Source organism: Rattus norvegicus, chromosome 10, assembly GCF_036323735.1.
Source record: "Rattus norvegicus strain BN/NHsdMcwi chromosome 10, GRCr8, whole genome shotgun sequence".
Lineage (NCBI taxonomy): Eukaryota > Metazoa > Chordata > Mammalia > Rodentia > Muridae > Rattus > Rattus norvegicus.
In genome coordinates this window covers 19,891,176-19,914,838 of record NC_086028.1, presented here as the reverse complement: position 1 = coordinate 19,914,838, position 23,663 = coordinate 19,891,176, and the positions used below count along the sequence as shown (strand labels likewise).

Below are 23,663 nucleotides of genomic sequence, written 5' to 3'. Positions count from 1 at the left end.
GGTTCCCATTTTTAGTTTCCTAAGGCCCCTTCACACCAGTTTCCATAGTGGCTTGACTAGTTCACTTTCCCACTAGCAGCAGTTAAGAGTTCCCTCTCTCTCACCCAGCACCCTCCCTAGAGCTCCTTTGTATGCTTTGATGATGCTACCTCTTCTGATTAGTGGGAGGGGGATCTGAAGGTAGCTTTAATTTGGATTATCCCAAGGGATAAAAGACGCTGAGCATTTTTCCATGTGTCTAATTGGCTGTACCTTGTTTTTGAGAACAGTCTGTTTGAGAAGACTTCCTCTCATTGTGTGGACTTTCTCTCCACCTTGTTGTTTCCTTTGCTGAGTGAAATGCTTCAAATAACATAACTTCCCACTGTCAATTCTCAGAATTACTCACTGAGCCAATGGAGATCTTTTCAGAAAATCCTTGTCTGTGCCTGTATCTTGAAAGGCTTTGGTTTTGTTTTCTTCTAGCAGTTTCAAAGTTTTAGGTCTCATATGGAGGTCTCATATGGATAGTCTGAAGTGGTTTTTGTGCAAGGTAAGATATCTGCATGAACTTTTGTCCATTTACATGGGAACATTCTGTTTTCCTCATATTCTTTGGCCAGCAAGATGGCTCAGCTGGTAAGGTCACCTCCCACAAATCCTGGTGACAGGAGTTAGATTCTTCTGGGTTGGAACTACATACCCACTTGATGGGAGGATGAACCTACTCCCTCAAGTTGCCCTCTACACATAAAGACTTTTGATGTCTTTAAAAAACTCTCAAGTCGCTATGGTTGTTTGGATTTATTTCTGGGTCTTCTTTTGGATTCTGTGCCTAGCTTTGTGTCAGGACCATGCTGTTTTTGTTACCGTTGTTCCGGAGGATAATTTAAAATGAGGCTCTATGATACGTCCATTGCTATTTCTACAAAGATTCCCTTGGCTATTCAGTATGTTTTGCGTTTCCATATAGATTTCAGGATTGATATTTCTATTTCTGTGGGGAATATCATTGAGTGTTGATGGGGATGCATTGAATCTGAAAATCACCTTTTGGAAATCTATTATCTAAAATATTGGTTCCACCAATCTACGGGCATGGGAGCTCTCTTCATCTTGTATTTTCTTCTTCAATAGTTCTCTTCAGTGCTTGGAATTTTTCTCTGTAGAGTCTTTCACTTCTTGGGAAAGGCCTATTTCAGAGTGGCTTTTAAGCTACTCTGGATGGGATTGCTTTCCTGGTTTCTCTCTTCCTATGCTCAATGTTGGTGTAGAGGAAGGCTACTGATTTTTGTATAATGAGTTTGTGAAGCTACTTTGTGAAGGTGCTTATCTGTTTTAATAGTTTTTCTGGTAGAGTCTTTAGGGCATTTTGTATATAGGAACATGTCATCTGCAGGTAGAGATAATTTGGCTTCTTTCTCTACGTAACCCTTTCATTTCTCTTGTCTAATTTTAACTAAGACTTCAAACACTATGTGGAACAGGAGAGAGTGAGTACTATTCCCACATCCCTGATTTCAGTAGAAATGTCAGTATTTGGTGCATACAAATAAAGGATGCATAGGTACCCACCTTAGCCTGAGAGTTAGTGCTCCTAGTCTTAGAGTACATGGCTTTAGTACAAAAAATAATTTTAGAGCTAGAAGAGCTGGATATGTTATAAATTCATTTTAATGTAGGCTTAAAAATGAGATTAGGAGAAAAAAGTGCTCAGAAGAAAGTAGGAAGTATCCAGGTGTGTAAGGGCTCCTCATGGAGAAACACAAGGACTTTTTACCACTGTCAGATAAGAGGTTTGGGTGGGGCATGAAGTTACCCTCCCTATCAGTGGATGTCCCCTAATAGAAGTACAATGCATGAGGTAAAAGTCTAGCTCGCAAGGCATAGAGCAACAGGATATCAGTACTGAAAACAGCTCTGTTTGAGATGCTCAGGCAGAGCCTCAGTGGAAGAATGAAGACTTTGCAAAGTCACATACACCCAGGACTTTAGCCTACATCATTATTACTTTAACAAAAACCACCTATATGTGAGGTCTAGTTGTTTAACATTTTTAAAGTGTTTATTAGCCATTTGTGGTATTTCGTTTTGATTTGTTTTTGAGATCCCTCTGTTCAGATCCTCAGTCTGCTTTCAAAAAATTAGATCGTTCCCTTAATATTTTGGTGGTTTTGAGCTCTTAGTGTATTCTAGATATGAATTCCTGTTAGAGATATAGCTGACAAAGATTCTCTCCAATCTGTAGGCTATCTCTTCACTCAGCTGACTGACTCCCTTAAAAGGTTTTTGGTTTCATAAATCCCCATTTGTCACTCGTTGGCCTTACTTGCTGAACCACAGAGGTGCGACTTAAAGAGGTCTATGGGTATGTGTTGTACTCTGTAGATTTTCTTCTAGTGGTTTCATAGCTTCAGGTTTTACATTGAAGTCGTTGATTCATTTAGATCTTATTTCTATGCAGGGTAAAAGGATCAAGTTTCCTTTTTCTGCACGTACTAATCTGTAAGGTTGTGGGCACGCATCCCCTCCATCACCGGACATGATGGACATGGGAGGTGGAAAGCTGGGAGTTTGACTGTGCTTATCATTAGTGGAGCCACAGTCAGGGCGGGTCCTGAACCATAGGGAAGCACTGTTTCAGGGATGGGCAAGTACAGTCTTCAGTGTGGGAAACTTGAGCTGGTTCAGAGGTCCCCAGGCCTGTGAGTCCCAAAAGAGCAGAGAACAGAATTGGGGCGAGGAAGAGGGGGTGATGACTAGGGATAGCATCTAGCCTAGGGCAGGGGGTGGGGCAGCAGTGGCAGTCTTGGTGGCTGTGGTGGCTCAGGAGTGCAGAGAGGCCTTCTACAAGAAATTAGGCAGTTGCTCTATAGGCGAAGATCTTCATGACTCCTCATGGCAGATGTTGGTGAAAAGAGCCAGTCTACGGTTCCAAATGTTTATTGTCATGGAGGACAATGGATGTGTAAAGCCATACCCCACTTCTCAGATTAAATACCTTTTGCAGGGAGGAATGTCTGGGAAGGAAGCTTATGGGCTAAGCCCTCTGGGTCCCTAGGTACCTCATTAGCATGGAGAACTCTGCTTTGGGTCTACATGACCTGTGGTCACTTCTCGTTTGTGTGAGAAACAGGGCCGGTGTTCTAAGTCAGGAGTCTGGCAGGGACCTGGGAGTCACCTAAACCTCAGGTGTGTGCCCACCAAGTTTCCAGGTCTCAACCTGTTCTACCTTACCAAACTTCCTGGCATGGTTTTATGTCCCACACCAACCTAGGTTTTTTGTTTTGTTTTGTTTTGTTTTGTTTTCTTCTCTTTTCTTTTTTTCGGAACTGGGGACCGAACCCAGAGCCTTGCGCTTGCTAGGCAAGCACTCTACCACTGAGCTAAATCCCCAACCCCACCAACCTAGTTTTTAGTGGTTTGATTTTATTTGTTTATTTATTTGTTCACTGTAACACGTCCATTACAATCCCCTTCCTTCCAGGTTCCCCCTCACAGAACCTCTCCTCTTCCTCATTCCCTTCTCCTCTGAGAAGAAGAAGACCCTCCCTGGGTATCAATCCATACTGGCCCCACAAGTCACTGTAGGATTAGGTTCATTATCTCCCACTGAGGCCAAAAAAGGCAGAGCAGTTAGGGGAATTGGACCCACAGTTAGGCAATAGCGTTAGGGACAGCCCCCACTTTAGTTGTTGGGGGCCTGCATGAAGACCAATGCACATCTACTGCTACATAGGTGCGGGGTGCCTAGGTCCAGCCCCTGCTTGCTCTTTAGTTGGTGGTTCAGTCGCTGGGTGACTCCAAGGGTTGAGGTTAGTTGATTCTGTTGGTCATCTTGTGAAGTTCCTGTCTCCTCCTGGTTTCTCAATCCTTCCTCCAATTCTTCCACAAGACTCCCTGAGCTCTAATATTTTGGCTGTGAGTCTCTGCATCTATTTCCATGGACCACTGTGTGGAGCTTTCTTAGAGGACAGCTATGCTAGGCTAAGCACAGCACAGTAAACACAGTATCATTGATGGTGTCAGGGATTGGTTCTTACCCATGGGATGGATCTCAAGTTGGGCCAGTCATTGGCTGGCCATTCCCTCAGTCTCTGATCCATTTTTGCCCCTTCATATCTTATAGGCTAGAAACAAGGTTTTATGGGTGAATTGCTGTCTTCATCCCATTGTTTTTTTTTTGTTTGTTTGTTTTTTGTTTTTTAAAGACAGGGCTTTACTATGTAGCTCTGGCTGTCCTGGAACTCACTATGTAGATCAGACTGGCCTCAAACTCACAGAGAGCCACTCGCCTCTACCTCCACAATGCTGGAATTAAAGGCATGTGCTGCCACACCTTAGCCCACATCTAGTTTTACCAAGACCATTTGTTGAGTATGCTGTCTTTCCTCTAGTATGTAGTATTATATAATGTTCCATTTAATTATGTGTTTGACTTGGTGCCAGAGACATGCTTTTTCTATTGCTATGCTCTCTAGTTTAACTTGAGGTTGGGTACAGCATTGTGAACCATTCTTACATCCTTGGGCTGATCATGAACTATAATTTCTGTGGGGCGTATGTACATGAAGGCATGAGGGGGTGATTCTGTGTTTATCCTGTAAGGTTTTCTTCCTCTCTTAGGAATGAAGGAGAGTTTCACTGGATCTTGTAAACTAGATTGACAGTTACTGATTTTAGATCTTAAAATATAACATTCCCTACCACCCTGGCTTTTAGAGTTTCTGTCGAGAAACCTACTGTAACTATAGTAGATTTCGTGCGTGGTGTGGAACATCTTTCTTGTGGCTTTCAATGTTCTTTGCTCAGTACTTTATTCCTTAACTGTGATGTAAGGTATGGAGTGCTTTTCTGGGTTTGTCCACCCAACCTTCCAGAGGCATCCTATAGGTTCTCATCTCTTCCCCTTAATTGAACATTTATTCTGCTATGACTATTGAATGTGTTTTCAATGGTTTTAGTTTGTACTTTTTTTTCCATGCTATGGTTCATAAATTTCGTCTTTCAACAGTGTCCCACAGATGTCACATGTTCTGTCCATACTTTTACTAAGTCTTTATTGTCATTCTTTTGTAATTCTTTTGTATCTCTTTTGTTCATACACCTTGCCTTTAAGCCCTGCTATTCTGTCACCAAGTCAGGCCTCTTGAATATCCACTGAGATTTTTACTTGACTAATTGAGGCTTTCATTCCTGACATTTCAGTTTGCTTTCTCCAGTATTTCTATATCTTTAGTGAGTTCTTGCGTCATAACTTGTACTGACTTCCCTATTTCATTAAGCTTTTTGTTCATAATCTCTTTGAAGTAATTGAAGAGCTTAGTTGTAATCTCATTGCTTTCATCGATCACCCATACAATTCTCATTTCCAATTCTTTGCCTGAGACTTCACCCAATTAACTTTCATTGGAACCCACAGCTGTAGACTTGGTAACCCTGGAAGCCATGTTTCATTGATTTTTTTTTCATGTTCTTTGTGTTTCTGCATTGGGACTTGGACACAGAGTTATGTCATGAGTTAGATTCTTAAAAATCACCTGTATTTTTTCAACTGAGGTAATTACATGACTCAAGGGTGACTCAATTTAGCTGGATTGAGTGCCATTTCTCCCCTCTAAACTGAGGGTGTGGCTCAGTAGCTAAGTGTACAGCCTCCATCCTTTGAGCAACCTCCAGTGGCATTCTGTAAATGCAGAACCAACCACAATTGACGGACAAGGCCATTATGAAGGTTTAGCAAATCAAAAAAATTTCCCTTGGGTCCTAATAATTTTTGAGGAAGGAAAATTGCATGGATAATGCGCAGTACAAAGTGTTAGTAACTGTGGGTAGAAACTGAAATAAAATGAGCAGAATAAGAAAGAATTATTCTAAGAACAGAAGAAAGTAGAAGAAGGATACTCAGATGAGGGAGTTGAGATATTTTTGGAACAGGCGAAGATCTAAGGTTATTAAAATCACATAAATTTAGAGTGAAACTGAAAAGGGGATAGGACAGAGGAAAGGAAGGGGAAAGTATTTGGATTGTGGGTAAGAGAAATAGTACAGTTAATAAAATAGAACACATATAGGCATACACAGAACAACAATAATTTCAAGGCATATAAAAATATTTAAAAATTAAATATTTATTCAAGAATGAAAATTTTAAAATAACAGATGGCAATGTTAATTAACAATGCTATGAGCCAAGTTTTCTTCCTTTGTGGGATGAGTGCTGCCATCATCCCTTCCCACCTGTCTTAAGTGTTGGTGCTGCTTCTTGTGTCTACAATTCAAACTCATTAGATCAGATCGGTTGGTACGGAGCTCTTCAGTGTAGTTCTAATGGGTTGCATTTTAGGTTGAATTTTTGTCCAGACATCTTTGGGATGCCACCTTCTCTTTTGAGTCTCCCAAACATCAGGATAGGGTGCCATCTCGGAATAACTCTTGCCTGACCAGCTACTGTCTGTGCATGTGTTCTAAGTGATCTCATCTCCTCCGTGTGAATTGCTAGATCCAAATGTTTGCAGCTCAGTGTGGCTGCATCCATGCCTGTGTTTGCCTTTGCATCTGGATACTCGTATGTAACCTGGGCTCATGATGCCTTTCTGTTAGAGTCCACAGTCCTAGCAGGGTCATGTTTGCTTCACTGATTTTATAGAGAGGTCATCTCCTATGGGTTGTCCATGTAGTTCTGTGGTTCTCTGCGTCTCATGTTCTTCATGATGAGATCAGGAGACTTTAGAGAGCCATTTCCCACTCGCTCGTTCCAGTACTGGCAGGTAGTGACGTGTGACTAGGGCAGTGGGTGGCTCCCAGGATCTCCCGTGCTCAGCTTGTATCTCTGTTGTGCAGATGGTTTTGGTTTTTGCTTCTGGGGGTTCTTTTTTTTCCTTCCATTCGTGGATCTAGAGAGGAAGGTGAGACCCTCTTCCTCTGCTGTCCTCCTGTTCAGTGCTTAGAGGCTGAAGTCTGTTGTCTCTGTCATAAAGCTAATGGTTGGTGTTCTGAAGTTGATCTGGTGTCCTGGTTTGCTGTCAAAAGTTGTCCTCCCTGGCCTGTCGGCACTTCTTACATCCCTGTGATGTCACAGAGAAGGTTTATGGGGATGTAGGAGAGCATTATTAGTCCCTACCCAGCCATCTTCTATTCTCTTGCTCCTTTAAAAGACACTAGCCATTAAAACTAAAGGTGTTCTCCATTCCAGCATGGCCTCATCCTCATGTTAAGCAATTATACCTGCAAAAACCTTGTATGCAAATTAGGTCTCATTCTGAAGAACCGGAGCTAAGAACTGCAGCCTTTTGGGACACGGGGAGTATAATTCTATCCATGTAAGAGGTTATCCTCGTTGTCTGATCCAGTTTAGCATTTGTGACTAGGACCCAGTGGGATAATAAATGAAAACCTCTTTAGAAATGACAGATTATTATTCACATGCATGGGAGACTTTCTTCTCTTTACCGTTTACTGTGAAGACATAGTAATATTTCACAAATCTTAACTTGCCAAGTTGGATCCTTAAAGAAATTCATAGCTTATTAATTCCATTAATGTATGGTCATACACCACATAATGATACCATGGTCTGTGATGGATTGCGTATATGATGGCGGTCCCATAAGGTTAAAATGAACTGAAAATTTTCTATTGGCCAGTTACATCGTAATCTTTTGATGGTTGTAGCACAGTGCGTGCCTGGTCATGCGAGCATAAACAAATATCCTGTGTCGAGAGCCACATTAAAGCACGACATGTAAAAATTATGTACAATGACAAATGGCTGCCACTGACTTATGCATTTATAGTTTTTGCATTATTTTAGTAGATAATCTTACCTTCTAAATGTCCACTGTTAAGCAAGGACATCATGGTACCAGACCACATCCTCGTACATCTCACGTGTACTGTATGTCTTCCTTGCATCAAGAGACTAAGTCAAGTGAGTAACCTAGACCATTAAGATTTGTGTAAGGATACCCTTAAATACCCACGCAGTGACAAAATTGCCTAACAATGCATTTAGTAGATGGCTTGCTTGTCTTCGAGTGACATGTGCGTGTATGCTATCTCTCTTCACTCTTCAAGGAGGGCACTATTCCCATTTAGAAGTGAAAATGATTGAGAAATTAAACAGCACAAGCAAAGGCACGCAGCACGGTAATAAAATTATTAGTACTAGGCCTCAGGGACACTGAGATGCAAGGTCATGTTTTAGCTCACCAGAATGCTGAGATGGTAAGCTTTCCACAGGGGCTTCATTTTCCCATTAGGTGGCTCATTGTGAAGAGCCAGGGGTTCATGTTCCAATCCAGGGAGAATTACCCTTGCCAGAAGCCTCCGTTCAGTTGGTTCTCACTCTCTGGAGAGTGGTGCTGAAGATTCGAGGTGGGATTAAGAATGGAGGGCTGATGGGAAAAGGGGGTCAGGGTATGGAGTAATTAAAATGAGTAGGTGAAGTTTCAACTCGGCCAGCAAGGCATGAATTAAGTGTTGTGTATGGGATAATTAGCAGTCATTTAGTACAAGAAAATTGCTACCACCTGTTCAAAACCCAGGAGCAAGAGGCTGATCTGTAAATGGTTATTGGAACAACCAAGGAGTTGGCCTCTAAAATGAAGCCAGCCCGAAGGCCTATGGGCTGTGTTTTATTGTCTAGAGACAGCCTTGCCCTGGGGTGAATCCATCCCACTCAATGTCACTATTATAGTAGTTTCTTGACTCTGCCAAAGAGAACATTGGGTCAGGGGGCTATGTGGAGTTACAACAGCAAGGGGCCATGTAAGGCTGTCAGAACCTTGGAACCCTGGGATCACTCTTCAGTGTCTACTACTCAGTTTCTTCTTCCTAGCCTGGTTTAAAAGCGTGACCCTGAAGACAATGCCCGTTTCTTCACTGAAACCTCTGCCTACTCTTCAGAGGAAGAACACAAGCACCATCCCAAGCTCACTCCCATTCTCTTCAAGTAAACGTTTCATTTCAGTTGATTCTTTTTATTTGAGTCATCAGTGAACACGACACACCAGCGACAATAACATGGGGGGGGGGAGTATGAAATTGATGCTGAGAAGTCCTCTCATTCTGACAACAATGGCACTCTCAATGATGTCAGTGTCTCAAAGGCAAACATCAAGCTTCCCCTGACTACAGTGGGGCAATCTGAGTACTGATGTACATAATATAAAACCAATGAGCTGAAACATTCTAAATATGTTAAACATCCATGAGTTAATACAGGTACTAAAAGCCACATTCACCAGCATCTTGGAAGATGCCCTAATTTCATTTCCATTGCTGAGATACAATACCAGGACAAAAAGCCACTCAGGAGAGGAAAGGTTTATCTAGCATATAATTTCCGGTTTCAGTTCATCACTGAGGTGAAATCAAGGTAGCAGGGACTTAAAGAACTTGTCTCATCACATCCACAGACAAAAGCAGAGACAAGATGGATGCATGCGTGCCTTCTGCTCAGTTCACTTCTAAACTGTTCTACGGCCCGAGCAGGTCCCATTGCTAGGCTTTGAATAAAGGGCACTGGGTACGGATGTGGAAATGGTGGAAGGATGGAGACCAGAATGGAAGTTCAGTTAGCCACAGAGCCACAGTTCACATTCATTCATACTCATTCTCTCTCTCTCCCTCCCTCCCTCCCTCCCTCCCTCCCTCCCTCCCTCCCTCCCTCCCTCCCTCCCTCATTGGCTTGTTGGTGAAACTCAATTGTCTGCAGAGTTGCTAATGTAGATCTCTTCAGGTCTCATTGCCATACTATCATCTCACATAATTCTCTTTTCTTTGTCTGAGAATTTGCAGTTACAGCAACAGGCTGCAGGTTCTCTCCAGGATCCTCTGCAGACAGTGACGCCTTTCGTCAGGTGGAACATAATGTCCCACTGTCCTCGTTTAAGTGCTGTTACTCATTACCATTGGTCATTGCCTGCATCCATTATGTAGGATTTGCAACTCGGTATATTTTCTTCATTTACTGCTGGAAGCCCTGCCTACAAAGAGAAACACACCCCCAACATTGGTTGGTTCCTTGAGGTGCAGTTCCTATAGGAAGTCAGACTAAATACTTGATTCTTCTATTTCCTGGTTTCTAAAGGAAAAGATATGTTTCTGCAGTAAGCTCCTTCCTGTCATGGTTAGTTTTAATTGTTAACTTGACACATTCTACAATCAACTTGGATGTCTCAGTGAAGTGTTGTCTGGATCATGTTGGATTGTAGGTATGTTTATGGGAAAGGTAGGCAAAATATTGTTGGCTGAATGTTTTTTCCTATTTTTCGGTCATACCATTTCTGGAAACATGAGAGTGAACATCTATTCAGGTGGATAACTGACAACAGACCAAAATAAGGATATTACCAAAATCCGGATATTACCAAAGTCCAACGTAGTGAATTAATGAGATTTGCTTGTTTGTTTTGGCCACTTACAAACTTGGTAAGGGCTTACTTACAGGACTCAAAAATAACTTTCATGGGTGACATTGCACAAATACTGTGAACATGGAGCACACCACACAACTTGCAGGTAGCTCAAGAAGTTGGAGATTGTCCTTTCTAGGTGGCTCAGTTGGTGAAGCTAACTCATCTCTGTTTTTCTTTCAGGCAACTCAGCTTGTCTGTGAGACCTAGAAGTAGGTGGCTCAGCTGGTCTGAGAGTGCCTCTCAACAGTATTCATTGCTTGCATAGCTGGGGGTGGAAGTGGGGGTGGGGGTGAGGTACATCTGTTCAGTTTCAGGTACTTCCTGAAGCCTGTCATTTGTTTACTTCCTGAGATGAATGGGCGTACCTGCAGGATAGAATGTTTTACCCTTCTTTAAAAGATGTTGTGAGGTTCTCTCCAAGATGGAGGTTTATCCTGGAGGAAATTTCTGCATAATGTCTTCCAATATGTGTTGAAACCTTTTCTATTTCTTTTCTTAAAAATGTGTTCAGATGTTTTGCTAGCATGTATATCTGTGTGCCTGGTCCATATAGAGGCAGAAATGGATGTTGGATCTCAAGGAGCTATATTTGTAGAAGGTTGTGAGCCATCATATGAGTGGTGGGAATTAAACCCAAATCCTCTGAAAGGGAAGCTAGGGCTCTTAACTTCTGAACCATTGCTCCAAGCCATGGGTTGAATCACAAGCCCAGTGTCATAGTGTTAAGCAACTGGGTCCTTCAAAAGTTACACAAGCAGAACCTTTCTGAATGAGATTACTAGAGAAAAGCCAGGGGAGGACTATTGCTTCTTTCTATTTTTGATCATTAAGTAATACAATGAGAAGATTTCTGTCATATACTACAGAGAAAACTGCCAGCAGATACCTTATTCTTGAACTTACCAGTCTCCAGAACTGTGAAAACAGATATTGGTTGGGGCCAGCAGTGAAGCTCAGTTTATAAAGTATTTGCCCGATGTACCTAAAACCCTGATCCCTTAACACCATATAAATTAGGACTGGTGACCCACTTATGATCCTATCACTTATCTGGGGAAGGATATAGACATGAGAATCAGTTCAATGTCATCCTCAGCTACCTAACAAATTTGAGGCCAGCCTGGTCTGTATGCAATCTTATCTTTAAAAATAAGAAAGAATAGAAAAAATGTATGCTGTTTGTGCCACCCTGTCTGTGGGATTCTGAGGTTTCTACACCTCAGTTTAAGAAAATATAGAACTTTGGGTTGAAGAGATGGCTCAGCTCTTAAGGGCTAGGCTCACAACCAAAAATATAAGAAAATGTAAGACTTCAATAAAGTGAGAGTATCAGTTCAGTACCAAAACTACAACAATCAAGACCAGGGTCCAAGGCTGAGAATGTAGCTCTGTGGTAGAGCAGTAGACTAGCGTGTGGGAGGCTACAACACACACACACACACACACACACACACACACACAAACACACACACACACACACACACACACACACACACACACACACACACACACACACACACGTATATCCCAGCACGGTCAAACAACATCAACCAACAACCGCAGCAGGCCCTTGAACAATATAGGTTTGGATTGTTATGGGTCCACATGTTTTATTTTGGAAAAGTCATTTGTACTTTGTAGTCTAGGAATATGAAAGAAGACAAAGATATGAATGCAAAAATACATGTTGATAATCATCTACTTTATCATTATTTGCTTTCGTAAATGTACACAAAATATATTATTATGTGAAGATATGAAAACTTACACGAAGTATATGGTGTCATGTGCAGTGGAGAAAAGTTTTAACAAACATAGATACAGAATTGGGTCATTACTGTATACAAACAACTATGGAACATACTTTCCCTCCAGACTAATTTCATGGCTACCCCCTGTTGCTATTGGGGGGATCTCCTGTGTTGCAAATATGCCCTTGTAGCACTGAGTGATGTTAATCATCTCTGGGTGACTAGTTCAACTCTCCAGGAAATGGGGTATTTCCGGGAAACAGTATCTCAGAGTTCTCTCATGTTCTTTATATATAATACAGATAATATATGGCATAGGTTCTAAGAAACTGTTTATGTCATATTGAGGCTTGCAGTAAACAGGAAACCATTAGCAGTTAAATTTTGGAAGAGTACAACACTGTACCCAGAGGCTTACTGTCCAGTAGTGTAGAACTTGCCTAGCGTACAGGAAGCCCTGGTTTCCATATTTAACACTGGACCAGGGATGTGGGGATCGAAGCCCAGATGTTTGATTGTAGGGCTGTGTGATGTGTGTGTGTGTGTGTGTGTGTGTGTGTGTGTGTGTGCGCGCGCGCGTGTGCGTGCTTACACATCGGTATGTTTCTATGTTTCTGGCATCTTCACTTCATGTGTTGCTCTCAAAAGTCAACCTTAAATAAAAATTTTCTGAGTTCTCTGTGCATAAAGTGAGACCAGGGGCAGCTGATTTCAAAGCAGGAAAGACAGAGCACACTATCTTGTTCAATATCCCTTAAATTAATTTCGGTTTCCACTATTCAGTGGCTTGAGAATCGAAGAGAGTAAAATACAGTACATAGTTGATTGAGAATTCACTATTCATACAGCAGAAAAAAGGGTCTTTTCTCTCGCTGCAAGCTACTTAAAATCTTTAAGTGGCTTCTTGCTGGGCACTGTAATGTTCTGACATGGCAGCGGGCAGAGGTGGCGATTGCAGACAGGCATCAATCTTGCCGGAATGAAGACTCCTTTGATAACTGGAAGACTTCCTTCTAGCTCTAGCACGGGAAGCTCTGAGAAAGGTTATGCATTCATTTCATCAACTTGATGGGGCCTAGGGACCATGTTGGCATGAGAGACAGGAGATCCAATTCATGCTCATCAGAAAGGCCAAAGATATGTTCAATTGAATCTCTTACCTGTTGAGGACAGACCTTCTATCGAAATGTTTGCAGCTTGGCTTGAGGCACGACAATGGGCAATGATTCTCTGCCATGGGTCTTCACTTTCTTACCAGACAAAGACAATCAGGAGAATGGCTAAAAACTAGGGCTACATTCAGACTTCAGCATGGCACATGAATGGTGAGATCCCCAGTGATCTCAACTAGCCAGCAAGTTGTCAGTATGTGATCTACCCATCCAGGAACACCAGAACTCTTAAAGCCATGGTTCACAATCTGAGGGTGGAGAATTCCTTTGGGGAGTCACATATCAGATATCCTGTATATCAGATCTTTATATTACAATCCATACCAGTGGCAAAATTAGAGTTATGAGACAGCGACAAAATACTGTTCTTGTTAGGGGGTCACCACAACATGAGAAACTGCATTAAAGGGTTGCAGTACTAGGGAGGTTGAGAACCACTGTTTGGCTAGATCTTCCAAAATTGCAGATTACACTATTTCTGCTCCATGCAGAACATTGTCATGTCCCATCAAAAAGTAGAATCTGTGTCTTCCTCTTGAAACTAGGCAAAACTTTTTGTGGTCAATGGGATGAGCACAAGCCAAGAGACACAAGGATGACAGCTGATGATAATTTAGAAAATGTTCTCTTAGTACACTCAGCCACCATTTTATAAGGAAGTCCGACCAGGCCTCTTCGAGAGATCAGTTGACGAGGTGAAGAAGTGAAGCCTTTAGCCAAGAGCTAGCATTAACCATTAGGCTTGGGAGTACAGCTTTAGATATTGTGGGTCAGAGCTTGCTGAATGGACAAAGACAGCAGAATTGGTGTGGAAAGTCAACCTCTAAATCGCAGGAACATCAAGAGCCTGGGCTCTGGCATTCTGATACCCGTGTGTTGACTTCTTATGATCATGTTGGCCTCAGTGGTGTCCGAACAGTCACCAGAGGAGTTGGCCCAGGTATAAAGAAGACTCCCATTTCAGAGGCTGGGGATAAGTCTCTGCCTCTTCCAAAGGAGTAGTAAGAAAGATGAGTTAAGATAGTCAGAGTGCAGTGGTGGGCTCACTGCCACAGGAGAAACCAGAAAAAAACCATGCCGATGGAACAAGAGAACAAAATGGAGAGACCCAGACAACTGCCCGAGAAGGCTCCACAGCCCCTGGATAGATTGTTCAAAATTCTAGCCATGGTAAATTCATGCCCAAGAATACAACAACTAAAAACTGACTTGCTTTTCATAGGAATGTGAAAATAGGATATACCAAACATATCAGAATTCATCTTGCATGATCTCAGATCAGCTTTGCCATAGGTCTGTGAGGTGAGCAGGACCACGTGTCACCATTTCTCTTCTGTTACAGGAGAGTGACAGCATTGTTGTAGAATAGAAGCGTTAGAATGAAAACTAAGGATTTTTTTTTTTGGTTCTTTTTTTCGGAGCTGGGGACCGAACCCAGGGCCTTGCGCTTCCTAGGCAAGCGCTCTACCACTGAGCTAAATCCCCAGCCCCAACTTTCACCTCTTTAAGGGATCCAACTTTAGGCTATTAGCACAATGCTTCAATAGGTATCTTCTTACATATATTGGCCAGATGCATGTGGAAGTATTTTTTGGTAGAAAAAAAGTAAAAGTATGATTTCAAGAGCGTATAATTATTATTTTTCTACCCCTAGGATGAAATTCTATGACCAAAACAACTTATAAAAGTTTATTTGGGGCCTACAGTTTCAGACGGTTAGAGTCAATGATGGCAGGGCAAAGGCATGGCAGTAGGAATGACTTGATTCTCAAATTGTAGGCAAAATTTCTCATACACAGAGAACGGTATAAGCCTTTTGAAACCTCAAAGCCCACCACCAATGACATGCCACCTTCAGCAAGGCTACACCTCCCTAATCCTTCCCAAACTGTTCCATCATCTGGTGACCAAGAATTCAAACATGAGCCTATGGGACCCATTCTCATTCAAGTCACCACAACATGTGAATTTCAAGTTTTCATTGTCCTACTTTTTAAGATGACAAAACATATTGAGGACTTAAGGAATTAGTCCAAGATTACACAACTGGAGATTGGCAGAGCCAAGATTTGAAGAGACGTCGTCTGATTCCAAGTCCCATGTTGCCTAGGGAGAGCCAGGGCTGAATTATAGCCAATGCATATTAGATGAGTCCATATATTCTCTTATTGCTGTGCCCAACTCTTAGGAAGCAAGAAGCAAAGAATGAAGTCCCAAGTCACTTCGTGTATGTTTTAAGTTAGACTCCTATTGTATCCATCAGGGTGCATCTTCAGCTTTTATAACAAGCCTCCAGTCCATAGCAGAAGACAATAAAGACTCCTTGCTTGCAAGGGCAAGGCTTAAAAGATTTCTTTCTGGGAAAGATTATGTATTCTGTAGCCACAAAGAATAACAAAGGACCCAAAGACCAAAGATGAGATTAGTGATAGCAGCTAGTCAGAGACCGAGCCCCAGTCCCACATAGTTTTGGGACACTGCAAGGGGCTTGGAGAAATAGCACCAGTAACTCACCTTGGCCTACAGAAATCATGTTTTACTTCCGTTAATATTTTATTGGCCAAACTCAGTCCTGTGTTTAGGTTAAACTGTAAGGAAGGTTGGCTGTTCAAGTCTTGCAGTGTGTCCCAGATGAAAGTAAAGCATTGTTGAGATGGATTATATAGTGCTGTTTCCCACTAAAGTGAGGGGTTAAAACACAAATGCAGAATTGGCTTCAAGCAATCACTGTGCATCAAGCTCTGCTCTGAGCTTGCTCTGAGAGCGCCTTTGGTCCTCACTCCGATACAGAGTAGAGACTGTTCCTTCCTCTACACTTTACAGATGAGAAAACCGTGGAATGAGAACATTCATTTACTCACCCAAGTTCACAGGGCCTGTAAAGCAAAGGTCCCAATGAGTTGGCTCCAGCATCACACTCCCTGAAATTTCTGCTCATAGCCAGTTCTACCTCAGATCAGTTCTATAGCGCGTGCTTATGTGTGTGCATGTGCGCGCACACACACACACACACACACACACACACACAGAGAGAGAGAGAGAGAGGCACATGCACACACAGAGAGACAGTGAGACAGACACACAGACAGACACAAACATGGGGGTGGGGAGACAGAAAAAGACAAAGAGAAAGAGACAGACAGATAGACAGACAGACAGACACACACACACACACACACCACTGCTTATATTACAAAAAAACATTTTGCACTCAACTTTTCTTCATGTAAATGGATTTGAGTCTCTTTCACAAATGTTCATTACTGAATCCTGGCTTGGACACAGGACCTAATTAATCATCTCTTTGGGTCTGCTTTTGTTCTCTGTGTCAGCAACAAATCCTTTCCCAGAAAAAAAAAATCCTTCAAGCTTTGCCCTAGGAGTAAGGCACGGGAGAAAAGGAGGGGCCCTATTCCTGTAGAAGCCCATTGTTTATTTAACCCAGTGGCTGAATTATAATCAGGCTTTCATTGTTTTGTTTTTGAGGCTAAGAAGAGAATTAAGCTAGTTCTATTTAGTGGCTTAGAAGGGAGAGGGTCAAGTCTGGGTGTGCATGAAAACCTCCCTTTCTTTGTTGCTTAGTTTGTGTGTGTGTGTGTGTGTGTGTGTGTGTGTGTGTGTGTGTGTGTGTGTGTGTTTGTGTTATGTTTGTATGTGTGGTATGTATGTGAATGATCATACTGAGGTCAGGGGTTGATGTTGGGTTTCTTCCATGATACCTACCCACTTTGTCTCTTGAGGGGTAGTATCTGTTCCTACACCTGGAACTCACCAGTTCTTACCAGTCTAGCTAGCCTACTTGCCCTGTGATTCCCCCATCTCTGTCTCTTAAATGCTGGGATTAGCGACAACCACCACACCTACCAGGCTTTTTTATGGATTCCGGGGATCCAAACACTGTTGCTTATGCTTTTAAGGCAAGCATTGTGTCCACTGAGTGACATCCCCAACCCTCTATTTCTTAAATACACTTTTTGTAGGTAGTATGAAGAGGAGGGGGAGAGGGATATGAAGGAGAAGCTGAGAGAAAAGGAGGAAAGGCAGCTCCAAGTACAATGCTTTACTCTTTGAATATGAGGGTAATGTTTTCTAGGCTCGTCTGATAGTCCTTTCTAAGTCTGAAATCGGCACACACAGAGTACCACGAAGCTTGCAGAATTCTTCAGTGCTCTCTGTTACTGACAGCTCACAGTGCCTTGCCATCACCACCCTAAGTAACTCTCCTATGAGTGAACTCTCCCCACCATGCTGCAACCCAAGAAGCATCATTGATACTACAGGAAATGAAAGACAACATAAGAACCTAGATCTATGATTTGAGCCATGGATTCCAGGCGCCATGTTTAGCCCCTCACAGTGCCTGGAAGGTGGCACGTGGTTGTTGTCAAGTTCAATATTCCGTTCTTACTTGTGTCTTCTTGCCTGCTGGTAGTTGTGAACTCCATTTCCAGGCTGTAGAGGTTAGGCTTGTCTCCACATCACACCAACAGCTCAAACTCCCTCTAAGTGCTTTCCTATGGTACAGATAGGGGCTGCCAAGTGGCAATGGCCTCAGCCAAAATAGATTTCCAAGTGGTTTGGCCTGAAGGACCCTGATCTACTAGGTGCCAGATTTGACCATGAGACATGGGGTAAAGAACCCCTTTCTGGGTTTCCCAAGAAGACAGATAAACTTGGCCTGACACTAATCAAAAATCTCTGGGTTTGTATAACACATTTTCTCATTTTATTTGATTTTTAGCCTTGTATTTAAGTGCCTGTCACAACGACCCATAGGAGAACAAAAGGCAACACATGTCTACTGCAGTTTATACTGAATGAGTGGAATCATAATCACATGACGGTCAGGAATGGACAAGGCCACACATGCTGTGGCTGATGGCAGGGACAGCCTGGGGCTCCGTGAGTGGATTCCGTGTCCAGCACTCATCGCTGGCCTATACCACCTGCTGCTGTACATATGTTGGCTGTCCTTCCAGAGAGAAAGGGGGCTGTTTAGGGCAGAAAATGCTGCATCGTCAGCTGCTGACTCTCCATTCCCGTGGAGAGAGGCGGATGCTGATGGTGCACGATACAGAGAAAAGCGATAATTTCTTTTTCATTTGAGAACATGTTTTCAGGTGAGGAATCGACCTCTTCCATCATACTCTGCTCTGTTTTGAATAAAATAAAGAGGACTGTGTAAAGGAATGATTTTTTTTAACCACTGCATTATGTCCTTTGCGTATCATGTCTCCTCTTAGCTAAGAACAGCATTATCCACTCTCCATACGTAAAGGTACAGGGTCCGAAGTGCCGCGCACATCTCGCAAAGCCTCGTAGCTGCAAGTGTGCCTTCCACACTCCCCTGAGCTCGGTAAGGAGCCCCCTCTAATGCACTGTGATTCTGTCACACAGAAGGAGGGGATGCGTTCCGATCCTTCTGTTTTGTATGTGCACATCAGTTACTATTTTGGCTCATTTTTCTTGTCCTTCGATGCAGTTGATCTCCTTTGTAAGATTCCGGAGGGCTAGGAAGATGTCCCAGTGGGTGAGATATTGGATGTGGAAGCAAATTCGAAGATGTCGGCTTAGATCCCAGCACTCACGGAGAAAGCCACGTGTGGAGGTGGGTGTCTGCTATGATCCCTTTGTGGTAGGGGTAGGTTTGAGAGATAAAGGCAGATCTCTGGGCCTTGCAGGCCAGCCAGTCTAACCAAACCACAAGCTTGGAAAATCTATCTCAAAAACAAAGACAAAACAATGACAAAAAAAAAAAAAAAGAAGAAGAAAGAACAGAAACAACCAAGAATGTGGAAGTCAATAAAAGATACCTAGACTTGGCCTCTGGCCTCCACACATGCACTCCGAGACAAGGAACAGCACTGATATACACATGGCTGCCCTCTCTTTCTCCCCCCTTGTCTCTCTCCCCCCTCTCATTACACTTTCCTCAGCAGCTGGTACGCTGTTTCTCCTTCTCCTCCCACTCATCTGAATGCCAGTTGTCCCAGCCTCCCAATCCAGCCTCCCAAAATGGCTTCAGTTTCCAAGAGACAGCTTGCTTCAAAATGCCATCCAGTCCCATTGCCAGAGTGGGGAGTACAGGGATTTGTCCAGTGGGAGGGACCGAAAACAACAGCCAGAGCCACCATTCCAGGCAAGCTTTGTGAACATGGATGTCTGGAAGATGATTCTTGGGGAGGTGGAGAGGGCTAGTGAAAATCACTAGCTTGTTGGGGGAGCCCTGCATGGCACAAAGGAGTCTTCAGTATTATTCTGTGGCCTAATTTACCTTTCTGGGAGTTAAGAAGACTAAACAGAGCATGCATTTTAAGTTACCTGTGTGCAGTTTAGAAACACCGTGGTTTGTCTGCCCTAGAGGACTGGTTTCACTTGCACACATGACCAAATCCGTGGGCACTCAAGTCCTTTCTATAAAGTACCACAGTATTTGGACAGAACCTAGGTGCATCCCCCCATAATTTAATATTCCCTCTAGACAACTAATGATAATACAGTGTAGACAATATGCCAATGGTTGTGTTGCAATGTTTAGAGAATAATGTTGAGAAGGAAAATGTGCTCATGGTGAGTAAAGAGAGTTTGTGTTTTAACATCTTAAATCTAAATGTGTTGCATGAATGAACGCACCTCTGAATTGACTGGGCCCAATTCTGCCCTAGTTTTTATTCGTATTTAAAACTTCAGAGTATTAAAGGCATATCAGTCACTAATCTCAGCGTTCCCTGAATTTCCCTTCTTCGATTTGGTTTTTTGTCAGTTCCCCGTAATACCATGACACTCTTTGGTGGAAAGGCATACATTGACTCCTCTATCTGAGAACAAATAGGAACCCACACACAGCTGTGGAAGGAGATTGGGAGACCCAGGATGGACCTGTCATCAAGAGCCACAGAGATTAATCCAAAAGTGATCGCAGGACACAAACTGGGCAGTCAGAATCCTTTGTTGGATTTCTGAAGCCAAATTTGGAGTTGACAAGGGCTCCTTACGACTGTAGCGGGAGCAGACAGTGTCTCTGCCCACAGTGGGGACCAGAAGCTAATAAGGGGAAGATAAACTAAAAGGGTGACTTCTGCCGTTTCCTGAGTCTAACTTCCTCTCTCCATGAGCTAATAATTTTTTCTCTTTCTTGAACTTGTTTTCTGTCTCTTGACTGAAACAACGGAAAACGTTTGAAATGTGGTGCAGAGAAAGGAACTATCTAGCATAGCCAAGCTCGGGGTAGCACTGAAGTAGGTGTGCTGTTTTAAAGCTTACATCTCGGGTGGAACAACGCAGGTGCCAGAAGATACACCTGAAAGTGGTCAAAATGCTCATGCATGCATTGACCGGTGCAGCTGGGAAGTCCCCAAGTGTCCCTCACATACCGACGTCGGGACTCTCAAATGCTGTCACCAACTGTCTGACCTTGTGCGTTGTCCCTTCCTGCCTCGAATGGTGCCTTCACCTTGTGCCCCTCACACACAAAATGGAAAAAGTCATCATCAGGCAGGCTGACTCCAGTCACAATTGTGCCACCTGCAGGCTTACTCGGTTGGGAAAGCCGTCTAAAGATACTAACTATGACAAAAATGAGAATTGTGCTTCCGTTTCCATATGATATTCTCAAAATCAACTGTCTGTGCACGTATGTGTGTGTGTGTGTGTGTGTCTAAAGCGTGTATACCTATATGCTACAATGTATAGCTGAAAAGTCATGAAAGAATATGTAACACATTTCTGAAACTTCTTAGGTAGGGTAAGGAATGGAGTCAAGAATAAAATACTAGGGGCGTCCTTGATAGTCACAGCGGCATCTCTATGTGTTTACTTTGTAAGGCTTCTCCAGATTTTAGAGGCTGCTTGAATTCCTAGGCTCATGGTCCTCGTCCATCTTCAAAACCAGCAATGGCCAGCTGACTCTTTTTCACATTATAACTCTTGACCTAGCTCTTGCCTTCATCTTCTGCATTTAAGGACACTTGGGGTTCCACTGGGTCCACCAGGAGAGCCCAGCATACTCTCCTTGTTTCTATGTCCGTCGATTAGCAACTGTAACTCTCTCTGCTTCCTTAGCCATACACGGAAGCACATTCCAGGTTCTCAAAATTAGAGAGCAGACACCTTCAAGAGGCCCTGATCCTGTCCGCCATACATTACAGGTCCACTGGTACAAGTGTGAACGCACTGTTGTGTAAAATAACAACTCATAACGTAAAGCCTATGATTAAAATGCTAGCAGTCATCCCAGGCAGTGGAAGTCGATTTCCCCTCAAATTTTGCGGTAATGCATTATCTTTTCAAATATTGGTTGATCTGTATCAGAAGTGACCAGCAGAGCTGGTTTCATTGGTTAACGTGATCAGCGTCAGTGGGATGTGTGAAGGGAACAGTCTCTGGTATCTAAAGTCCTGGTTCCTAAGGGTCTTAAGGCTCATAAAAGAAGTGAAAGGGAGCAGCAGCCTCAGAGAAGCCGTGCAACTGGACCCCCTCCCCCCACCCCCACGCATCATTCCCAACACAATGGACGATGCGGAGCCAAGGCACTAGAAAAACTCCCATCTGCTAATAATCCAATTAGAGGGAGTCAAAGCCAAGTGGAACACTCGTGCTGACGGATCTACAACCTGCCTTCCAGTGGCTCTGTGAGGAGCTGCGGGAAGTGAGGAATGAAAGGCGCACTGAGGATCCAAGATGGTGCGTCCCAGCACCACAGACTTTCTCTCTGCCGCCCCCTGCAGATAACTCCTATTCCACAGCCCCTCCGGCTGTCCCTCCCAGATAACCCCATCAGCTTCTCCACTTCTCCGTCCCTCTGCATCGCCACACTAGCATCCTCTCCCCACTAAATCTTGGCCTCTAGAAAACAGTATGTATTGCCAGTATATTCCAGATTATGAGATGCTTATTAGGTGTTTGGTGAAACTCTAGGATTCTGTGGTCAAAACTTGGGAAGGCCAAGCTAACAAAATTAAATCCATTGTTTCTCCCCCAAGACATGCAGGACCATTGACATGATCATGTGCACCGTAATACTGCAGGCAGTGGTTATGGAAAGCTGTATATCCATCTAATTGTGGGGCCACAATATTAAAGGGTTTCTGATGGAATGACGGTTCTGCTTGCAGAACTAGTATTAAAGATCCCCCAACACAGACACACAGACACACACACAGACACACACACAGACACAGACACACACACACACACACACACACACACACACACACACACACACACAGAGTGCTGGGAAAGTTAAGAGCTGAAGCCTTCAAACCCAAAGGATCTTGAGTAATCATCCTTTTCAGCTCTTTGAATCTGAGAGGGGTGTTTTTTACTGGTCATGGTCTGAGTTAGGTGCTTTTAGGTCCTTGGCCTTGAAGAAGAGGAGGAGGAGGAGGAGGAGGAGGAGGAGGAGGAGGAGGAGGAGGAGGAGGAAGAAGAAGAAGAAGAAGAAGAAGAAGAAGAAGAAGAAGAAGAAGAAGAAGAAGAAGAAGAAGAAGAAGAAAAGAGGAGGAGGAGGAGGAGGAGAAGGAGGAGAAGGAGAAGGAGGGGGAGGGGAGGGGGAGGGGGAGGGGAAGGAAAGAAAGAAGAAAGAAGAAGAAATAAAGGTTCACACAATTGCAAAAAGAGCAAGGAAATGTTGTTCAGAGCAAAGGTATATAAATGGGCAGAATATGCTGCACAAGAGCAATGGGCTTCAGCGTGAAGACGCTCAAGGGCCACAATTATTGTTTGGGACTTCTTGTGAGATTCAAGAGAAGAGGTTTGTTACTAAGGGATGCGATGAGAGTGGTTCTATATATTTTGATTGACAGATGAGATCATATAGTTATTTTTTCTGCCATGCACATACCTTCCCTTAAGATATCTAATTTTAAACGTGCACAACCCAAGTATACATAGACATCATATGGTTAATACGGGAGTCTCTCTATAAGTTTTGCCTTATTGTGCATTCTCCCAAACCAGTTCAGGCCACATCAGCTCCTGACGCCTGATGTACTGAGAATACGCTTTGATATACATTTCTAAGTTTGATGGCAGTAAGGATGAGAGAAACTTATCCCATTGTTCAGAGAGGGTGGTTCTTATAGCTTGATGCCTGTCCAGGTCCAAGACTGCTAGTTGCTTTATTTAGAGAGATGTATGAGGGCCTAATATGTGCTGGCAAAGGAGTAGATTGCCAGTCACATCCTGAGAAAAGCGAAGATGTATGTGTATAACCCAAAGCAAGCCAAGTTCTGATTTCTCTCTCTGCTTGCCTGCCTCGGGGGGGAAATGACTTGCCTGAAGTCACAGAGGTTATTAATAGCAAATGTAATAATCTCTTTCCAGTTCCTTGTTCATTATTT

At 43.2% G+C, this 23,663-nt stretch overlaps 1 long non-coding RNA gene across 1 annotated transcript; it reads left to right on the top strand.

The window, feature by feature from the left end:
* The first annotated feature begins 123 nt into the window (after window positions 1–123).
* On the top strand, window positions 124–22,829 carry LOC108352070 (uncharacterized). The gene is made up of 3 exons (XR_010055571.1): window positions 124–532; window positions 18,065–18,679; window positions 18,806–22,829. It is a non-coding gene; the product is annotated as an uncharacterized LOC108352070 (long non-coding RNA).
* The last annotated feature ends 834 nt before the right edge of the window (window positions 22,830–23,663 follow it).